At 38.0% G+C, this 10336-nt stretch overlaps 1 long non-coding RNA gene across 1 annotated transcript in view; it reads right to left on the bottom strand.

Moving 5' to 3' along the window:
* Positions 1-409: 409 nt before the first annotated feature.
* LOC108946096 (uncharacterized) overlaps positions 410-10336 on the bottom strand; it is a 31511-nt gene continuing 21584 nt past the window's right edge. Inside the window, exon 2 of the long non-coding RNA XR_001970324.3 lies at positions 410-682. This is a non-coding gene — a long non-coding RNA (uncharacterized lncRNA). The remainder of the gene's footprint in view (positions 683-10336) is intronic.

Raw genomic sequence — 10336 nt, 5'->3', positions numbered from 1 at the left:
CAATATGCTGTTATGGCGGTTTCCAAAAGCCTCGCAATAATGTTCGCTGCAATCAATTTGCGGGGTTTTTTTGGGAGACCGCCGTTATCATTTAGCCCGCGGGTATTTAGCGTTGGTCTAACCTCCGCAATTCGATAGTTTGACTTTTTTAAAACCTACTTATAAAAAATTAGCAGCAATCAAAACCCCTATAATATTTTTATTTAACCCCCGCAAGTTTTAAACACAATATTATTATAGATTAAATTGCGGCAGTTATAACCTCCGCTATTCATTAGATTTTTTTTTTGGGCAATTGTTACCCATAACTGATCTGATTTCAATTATGTTAATATAATGAAGCATTAATAGATTATATAAATTGCTTACTAGAATCAAGTAACATCAATATATTAATAAACCATAAAAATACATTAAAGTAAATTATCATTAGTCTCAAAAACTTGCTTTAAACACAACTACTCTATCCATTAAACACAAAATATCAGTATTATAGTTAGTCTTAAAACTAACTTTAAACCGAACATCTACTCCAACTATTATGGACAAAAGATCTACTATGACCATTCAATCGAGTACGATACATCTACAAGCAACTTCAATGGTTGTCGTTAGGATTACTTCCACCAGATGATCTTCTTACATCCATGGGTGAAATGGATCTGATAGCCGCATCACTTGGCTACAAAAAAATCAAAATAAAATATAATTAACGAAAAGTACCTCAACAATATCCTAACTAATAATCACTTAGCTTCAGTCTCGTATCAGTAACTTCTATGATCCGAATACATAGTACGTTTATTGTTGGAAGTAAAGGTATCACAATAAAATTTAGCTCTGCTAATGGTGGCACTGTAGTCATCTTTAATTACTCCGTATGAACTGAAAGCTATTGTGTATTAAATGATTCAGTTGCAGATAGAGGATGTTAGGTGGTTATATATTACTGTAGTAGAAGAGTGTGAGTTTTATGATGTAAGGGCTTAGAGAAAATGACAAAAAATGATCCTTCATGTTTGGGGTAGGTTTAATAGTCCCTGTAGTTTTGGTCTTTTAAGTTAGTCAAACTGTGAGCACTTTAGATTTTCTTTAAATATTTAACAAACTTTATGGTTAATTTTAAGGGGAATGTTTTATTTTAAAAAAAAAGATTTCATCCAGAACACCAAGAAAGTTTCCTCTAATCCTAGAAAACCACAATAAATTTCACAAGACACCTGAAGAATAAAATCTGGGAGTATTGCATTGGTAGGAATTTGTAGACAAAGTTACGAAAAGATGGGTGGGGAAAAAGAAGAAAAAGATAGGACACGATAACTGCAAAGATAATAGACAAAATGGTGATTCAAATCTCAAAATTGAAGGTCAAAATCTAGCAACATTATGTCGAGGGAAGATGGAGGATTCTGATGCTTAGTACGTTTATTTGTTAGGCGAGCTATACTTATCATGGCCACTGATGACTATTGGATGAAAGTCTCATATGTTGTTGTACTGTGTATAACATGCATGTTTATTGTTTTGAGTTCTGAGGGAATTCTATGAACTACTATATTTCTGGCTATGTGATAAAGAATAATGACTACGAGTTTAGTTTGCCGTTTTAATACATTTCAGTTTTTCAGCACTTACACATTTGGTATTATTCATAGAAAGCATATGTATGTATATCACGGACCATTAAAGGAAGCAAATTAAGTTAGCAGCAGAACCCTACAAAAACTTAGCTTTTGTAGTCACATAAGAAGAAGAAGAAAGAAGAAGAAGAAGAAGAAGAAAGGAGCTCAAGAATCTAAAGCTCAAAACTTTAAATCAAAACCTCACAAAAACTTAACTTTTGAAGAGAGCAGCAGCTAAGCACAAGCTTAAAGTGGTGTTGGCCTAAGTGAAGGTTAGTTTTGAAGATTGACAAAGGAAGCTCAGGCATGAACCAGGTACATCCCTTGTGTGCATAGACACAGATAGATTCGAGCATGTGGGATGCACGTGAAGGAGATAAGCTTAACTTGGTAAAATTGATATCTCCTGATAAAAAAGGTTACATAATTGATAAGGAGAAGGACTCCTTAATCAAAGAGAACGCTATCCAAGATAAGGGAGGAGTTAGAAGTTGAGATCAACTAGAACTCTTCCACCAAGGAAGAGTAGCATTAGAACTCTAGTTATTTTCTACTCTACTAACTCTATAAATCGTAGGATATTCTCATTCTACAGGGATGCACAAAAGCAGAAGCTAAATGTGAATTGATAGCAAAATAGCAAGGCATTTTGCAAGCAATTCGTGTGTGATTCAAGTGTGCAAACCTGAAGCTACATGAACCAGATAGAAGAACCAGCTCCAAGTGTCTATCTTTTATTCTAGTTCAATTGTAATAGGTGTTTTCATATTGTACCTTTCGGCTTTATCTAGAGGCAATTTTAATAGGTACTCAGAGTATTCAAGTTAGAGTTAACTTGAAGTTGTCGCAACAGTTAGAGGCTGGTTGCCACAACAGGATTAGAGTTAATTCCTAGGTTTAAAAAAGTGTTTTGTAAATGCAGTTTTTGGCTCAGTGATTTAGTGGAGAGTTTGGAAAAATCCTACTGAGAAGTAGGTCGTGGTTTCTTCACCTTTTGAGCCAGGTGTTTTTCACTAAAATACTTGTGTTCTTTACTTTTCGCATTTACTATTTCAGCAATAGTAGGTTAAGGAACGTATAGAAGAATCCAGTCCTTCTATAATCAGTTTAGGCGAAAAATTGGGTACCACACAAATCACCCCCCCTCCTGTGTGGTATTGAAGTTAAAAATATCAATTGGTATTAGAGCGGGTTATCCTTGAAGAGGCTAACACCTTAGGAGAATGTCAAGATGAGTGCACCACCTGGAAACTGGGAAGGGCAATCCATTGCTAGGCCACCACTTTTCAACGGCCGGTATTACTCTTGGTGGAAAAACACGATGAGAGATCACATCATAGGAGAAGACTATGAGCGATGGGACATTGTCAAAGATGGCCCACTGGCTACCATGAAGATAAATACCGAAGGAGAAGAGGTGGCAAAGACAAGAGCTAACTGCATTGCTGACAACTTGAGAAAATAGGAGAAGAATGCTAAAGCCAAGAAATGGCTTGTTTTTGGACTCGGTCCAGATGAGTACAGTAGAATTCAAAGTTATACCACTGCAAAGAAAATCTGGGACACTTTGCAAGTGGCCCATGAAGGAACACCTCAAGTGAAGAGGTCCAGAGGGACACTACTATATTCTTAATATGAGAATTTCACCATGAAGGAAGGGGAAACCATCCAAGAGATGTATACAAGATTCACCACACTGACAAATGAACTTAAGTCTCTTAGAAGGATTATTTTTGAAGAAGACAGAGTTGAGAAGATTTTGACAAGGGTTCTGTCAATTACATGGGAGAGCAAAATCACTGCCATACAGGAATCAAAGAACATTTCCATTCTTAAGTTGGATGAGCTAATTGAAAATCTCACTGCTTATGAACTTATAAGGCAAACCATGAAGATGGATGTACCTAAGAAGGAAAGGATCCTGGCACTCAGAATCACTGAAGGTTCTGATCTAGAAGATGATGAAATGGCTATGATCACAATGGACTTCAAGAAGTACCTAAAGAGAGGAAAGGGTCCTTCAAGAAGTGGGAGCTACAACAAACCAAAGGCTCTTGAAAGGCAAACCAATGGGGGATGATACAAGTGTGGTAAGACTGATCACCACATCAAGAACTGCCCTCAATGGGAAATTGAATGGAAGAAGGAAAGAGCTGAACGAAGAAACAGGAAGAAGGAACATGTTCAACCCAAGAAAAACAAAGGATCAACAAAGGCTATGGTTGCTGCTTGGGGAGAAAGCTCAGATGATGAAGATGGATATGAACAAACACTTATGGCCATTGGAGAATCTGATGAGGAATCTGAGGTCCAAGTGAAGGGAAGCAACCAAATATGGTACATGGATAGTGGCTGCTCAAAGCACATGACAGGAAGCAAGAACCAGTTCCTTTCACTTGACGACCTCAAAGGAGGTAATGTCTCCTTTGGAAATGGGAAGAAAGGTGAGATTATTGGGGTTGGAAAGGTAGGTAAGACTGATTCTCACTCTATTGAGAATGTCTACTTGATAGATGACTTAAAATACAGTCTAATGAGTGTATCACAACTGTGTGATAGAGGTAACTTGGTAGCATTCACCTCTACCAAATATTTTGTGATTAATCTTACCACTGACAAGATTGTTTTGTAGGGAAAAAGAGTGAACAATATATGTATTGTAGATCTGTCCACACTTTCAGAAAATGAACTCACTTTTTTAAGTGTGTTGGACAATGATCCCCTCATGTGGCACAAGAGACTTGGACATGCAAGTTTGAGTCAACTCAACAAATTAGCTTCCAAGGACCTGGTGATAGGGTTGCCTAACATCAAGTTCAAGGAAGACAAAGTTTGTGAGGCTTGTGCAAGGGGGAAGTAGGTAAGATCCTCTTTTAAATGCAAGAAAGTGTTAAGCACCACCAGGACGATGGAACTAGTCCATATGGATCTCTGTGGTCCAATGAGAACATTAAGCAGAGGTGGTAAAAGATATGTGATGGTGCTTGTTGATGATTACTCTAGGTTTACTTGGACTTTATTTTTAACATCTAAAGATGAAGCATTTGACATGTTCACTTCTTTTTTAGAAAAACTCAAAAACAACTAGGCAATCAACTTGCATCAATTAGGTTTGATCATGGCACTGAATTTGAAAATGCTTAATTTGCTGAATTTTGTGATGAGCATGGCATAGATCATAATTTTTCTGCCCCTAGGACTCCACAACAAAATGGAGTAGTTGAAAGAAAGAATAGGACACTTGAAGATATGGCTAGGACTATGCTTCTTTTTAGTAAACTACCCCATAGCTTCTAGGCAGAAGCTGTAAATACTGCATGCTACATCATAAATAGGTGCATGACTAGACCTCTTGTAGAGAAGACTCCCTATGAGTTACTTAAAGGGAGAAAACCAAACATATCCCATCTTAGGGCATTTGGATGCAAGTTCTTTATGCACAATAATGGTAAAGACTCCCTAGGTAAGTTTGATCCCAGAAGTGATGGGAGAGTATTCTTGGGATATTCTTCACATATCAAAGTTTATAAGGTCTATAACAAAAGAAATATGTGTGTAGAATAAAGTGTTCATGTGATTTTTGATAAAACTAACATTCTTTTTGAGAGGCAGGAATATGATGATGAAGCAATTAGGCTGGTAAGAAACTTAAATGAAATGATAGCCCAGACTGAAGCTGCACTAGAGGAAGGAATGGGTAATGGAACAGGTTCTTCCACCCAGGGCAACATGACACGGGGAATAGAACAAAGAGGAAAGGATTCTCAAACCTCAAGGGAACATGTCCATGAACCTGTTCCAGAGCAACAAAGCATTAAAGTAACATCAAAGGAAACCAGTTGGTTGTAAAATCTTACAAGTATCAAAGTTCTCATCCCATTGAGAACATAATCACTGATCCAACCTCTGGAATCAAAACCAGATCTTCATTAAAAAATCTTTGTGCTTTTGATGCCTTATTATCTCTTATTTAACCTAAAAATGTTGCTGAGGCTTTGCAGGATGCAGACTGGGTAAATGCAATACAAGATGAACTCAACCAATTTCAAAGGAGTCAAGTTTGGCATCTGGAACTAAGACCCAAGGACAGATAAGTAATTGGCACAAAATGGATCTTCAGAAACAAACTTGATGAATATGGAACAATTACAAGGAACAAGACAAGATTGGTGGTTCAAGAATATAGCCAAGAGGAGGGCATAGACTATGATGAAACCTTTGCTCCAGTTGCAATGTTGGAAGCAATAAGACTCCTCAGAGCCTTTGCTGCTTACATGGAATTCACCCTTCACCATATGGATGTCAAGAGTGCCTTCCTCAATGTCTATCTAAAGGTAGAAGTGTTTGTCAAGTAACCTCCGGGGTTTGAAAGCAAGGAAAGTCCTAATCATGTGTACAAACTTGACAAAGCATTTTATGGGATCAAACCGGCTCCAAGAGCATGGTATGTAAGATTATCAAAGTTTTTGCTTGAGCATGACTACAAGAGAGGTAAAATTGACAATACTTTGTTCTTGATAGAAAAAGGTAAAGATCTCTTGGTAGTTCTGATATATGTTGATGATATGGTCTTTGGCACAACTACTGATAAGTTAAGTAAAAAATTTGCTAAACTAATGGGGAGTGAATTTTAATTAACATGATGGGTGAGCTTAATTTATTTTTAGGCTTATAAATTAAACAAAATTCAAATGAAACTATGATCCATCAGCAGAAGTATTGAAAAGAGTTACTTAAAAGGTTTAAAATGGAAGATTCCAAAGAAATTGACACTCCTATTGCAACAGGTACAAAGTTGGATATAGATGAACCTGGTTCATATGTTGATCAAAAGTTGTATAGGGGAATGATTGGCTCATTGTTGTATCTCACTGCTAGTAGACCTGACATTATTTTCAGTGTAGGCCTTTGTGCAAGATTTCAGGTAAATCCAAAGGAGTCTCACTTGACTGCTGTCAAGAGAATTTTGAGATATCTAAAAGGCACCACTGATCTCTGTCTATGGTATCCAAAAGGTAGTAATTTCAATCTAGTGGGATATGCTGATGCTGATTATGCAGGTTTTCTAGTGGATAGAAAGATCACCTCAGATATGGCACACTTTCTTGGCTCATGTCTTGTGTCTTAGGCTACCAAAAAACAAAATTCAGTGGCCTTATCTACTACTAAAGCTGAGTATGTTGCCGTTGCTTTATGTTGTGCTCAATTGTTGTGGATCAAACATCAATAAATGGACTTTGGAATTGATGTTGGTTATATCCCCATTTTTTTTATAACACTTGTGCTATTAGTATGACCAAGAACCCGGTTCATCACTAGAGAACTAAGCACACAGATGTTAGGCATCACTTTTTGAGGGATAACTATGAAAAAGGATTGATCACTGTGGAATTTTGTGCTACTGACAAAGAAATAGATGGCATCTTCACAAAAGCCCTAAGTAGAGATCACTTTGACAGGAACATGTTAGAATTAGGGATGATTAAGATCACCTAAAAGGACCAGTTCAGAATTCATAACGAAAAAAAAACATCAATTTCTTTTTGGTTAGAAAATCTAAAGATGTGTATATAATTAGATTAATTTTTACTCAGACTCATACTTTCAATAGTATACTCTTGTGCCATGTCTTAAAATGACTAATTAATCTCTAATTATATTTTCTCTATTTTGGCAAATTTAGACTTACACAAGAGAATTATCAGTGAAGAACCTGGTTAATCAAGATAACATGGTATGTTTTCTACACTCTGCATAATTTGAAATAATAATATTTGGATCATAAGCAGAGTCCTACCTAAGTCCAAATTCCTTTAAACTTATCCAATATAAGTGAACCAATTCCGTTCAAAAGAATCCTAACCAAATTAAACCACCTAGATACTAGGGAAAGACTCCACCGTCTCTTCAAAACTGACAATTCAGTTTGGTTAGAATTCTAAAAGTATGAAAAGTCTGCCGTTACCCATTAATTCCCCCCCCCCCTTTAAATTGATCATCATCATCTCTGTCTTCATTCCAAAAATTTCAAGCCGTCGAAATACTCTCCATCTTCTCTCATCCTCCAAATTTTAATCTACCTCTCTTTTTCTTCCAAAACCAAGCATAGCAATGACTAACCCTTCTGAAAACCCCAGCACACCCCCACCATACTCCTCATCTTCAACCACTCCTCAACCTAAGAAAAAAAGAGTTAATATGCTTGCTCGCAAGACAATGGCTGGGATTGAATTATCAAAGAAATTAGTTGCTCAATTGAAAGCTATCCAAGACCAAGAACCCCAGAACTCTAAAGAATCCTTCAAGTCTGCTACTGAGGGGGAAGAAACTGGGTCTTCTGATACAAAATAGGTAACCTATGGTCTAAATACTACTACTAAAGTCATTTCTGAGTTAGCTGAGAATCTAGAAAACAGGTTTATTCTGGTTGGATCTGAGGTTGATGTAGAATCTTTTGAGTCCAGAAGGATTGGTGGTAAAAATAATAAGGAAGAGCCGCAAGAAAAGGAAGGCTGCTCCTTCTGATTCTGCTAAAAATCCTCCCACAAGAGGAAGAGCTACAAGAAGCCAGCTAAAGCAAAATGTGGCAGATTTGCAAAAAGCCTTAGAAAAAAACAAAAGAAAAGCGATTGCAAAAGGGAAGAAGAAGATGACTGGGACTGTTGAGGCTGTTGATGTTGATGAGATGGATTTGGTCCATCAAGATAAAGATGTGATTGAAGAAGTAGAGGTTCAGACTCCCAAACCCAAAAAAGCCAAGACTTCCACTAAGAAGTCTATCTCTGTGTCAAAGTCTGCTGAACCATCCACCATAGCAAAAAGGACCTGGTCTGCTATGAAGAGAAAACAAGTGAATATTGTTGAGGAAGAAGAATGGAGTGGAGAGGATGAGGAAGATGATTCAGATACTGAGAAGGACAAGATGGCCAAGTTTGGCAAGAGGACAATTCTGAAGGGTAGACTCCTTAGGAATTTGGAAGAGGAAGGGATGGTGCTACTGTTGGAGAAATTGGGATTGCAAGGCTGGAAGGACATGATCCTTCAGATGGATGGCAGGTTGGCCAGGAGTGAAATTGTTGAATTTATGGCAAATTCTGCAGTGAAGGATGGACGGGTTAACAGTTTGGTGAAAGGGGGTGCAAATCTCTTTCAATGTGAATGAGCTGGGTGAAATTCTAGGTGTACCTGCTGAGGGGTACAATGACTACACAAAGCTTAAGTGGCCAAGCCTAGAAAACCTTCCTAGTTCCCTGTCGATTACCAAAAAATTCAGTGACAATGAGGAGGAACTTGAGCCGAAGGCTATGTAAAAGAGTGAGATGAAGCCATCCCACAAGGTGTTGTTCGAATTTGTCAACAAGTGTGTTCTGCGTACGCAGGAAAGGAGGCACATTGCCAACTTCATGGACTTGGTTCTGATGGAGTGTTTATAGTGGGAGGTAGATCAATTAGCCTGGATTTATAATCCAGCTTCTTGATAGGGTTATAAATGGCTCCAAGACTCATGCCATTCTCTATGGTTTCATTCTCACAGCTGTGCTTGCACATTTTAAGGTGCCTCTGAAGAAGTGGGAGGTGCCTACAAGCAAAGATCATTTTGGGGCAAATACTCTGATTGCTTGTGACTATGAGGTCCATGCCACTCCTAATGAACCTGGTTCATCCAAGAAGCTACCAGTCAATAGCAAGCTCAGAGCCTTGGTGCAGGAGAGTGGGGCAAAGGATGCTGAGATTGAGAGGCTGAAGAAAAGGTTGGCTGAGTGGAGACTGAGAGAGATGCTCTCAGAAGTAGGTCGTCGTTTTTTTTTACCTTTTGATCCATGTGTTTTTCACGTAAAATACTTGTGTTCTTTACTTTCCTTATTTACTATTTCAGCAATATTAGGTTAAGGAACACATAAAAGAACCTGGTCCTTCTATAATCAGTTTAGGCGAAATATTGGGTACCACACAAATCACCCCCCTCTTGTGTGGTATTGAAGTTAAAAACATCAATTGGTATTAGAACGGGTTATCCTTGAAGAGGCTAACACCTTAGGAGAAGATCAAGATGAGTGCACCACCTGGAAACTAGGAAGGGTAATCCAATACTAGGCCACCACTTTTCAACGACCAGTATTTCTCTTGGTGGAAAAACAGGATGGGAGATCATATCATAGGAGAAGACTATGAGCTATGGGACATTGTCACAGATGAGCCACTGGCTACCATGAAGATAAATGCCGAAGGAGAAGAGGTGGCAAAGACAAGAGCTGACTGCACTACTGACAACTTGAGGAAATAGGAGAAGAATGCTAAAGCCAAAAAATGGCTTGTTTATGGTCTCGGTCCAGATGAGTACAGTAGAATCCAAAGCTATACCACTGCTAAGGAAATCTAGGACACTTTGCAAGTGGCCCATGAAGGAACACCTCAAGTGAAGAGGTCCAGAGGAACACTACTATATTCTCAATATGAGAATTTCACCATGAAGGAAGGGGAAACCATCCAAGACATGTATACAAGGTTCACCATACTAACAAATGAACTTAAGTCTCTTGGAAGGATTAATTCTGAAGAAGACAGAGTTGAGAAGATTTTGACAAGGGTTCTGCGAGTTACTTGGGAGAGCAAAATCACTGCCATTCAGGAATCAAAGAACATTGCCACTCTTAAGTTGGATGAGCTAATTAGAAATCTCACTACTTATGAACTTAGAAGGCAAACCATGAAGA

Source organism: Nicotiana tomentosiformis, chromosome 8 (genome assembly GCF_000390325.3).
Source record: "Nicotiana tomentosiformis chromosome 8, ASM39032v3, whole genome shotgun sequence".
NCBI lineage: Eukaryota > Viridiplantae > Streptophyta > Magnoliopsida > Solanales > Solanaceae > Nicotiana > Nicotiana tomentosiformis.
Note: the sequence above shows the minus strand (reverse complement) of the source record. Positions and strands in the feature narration are given on the sequence as shown.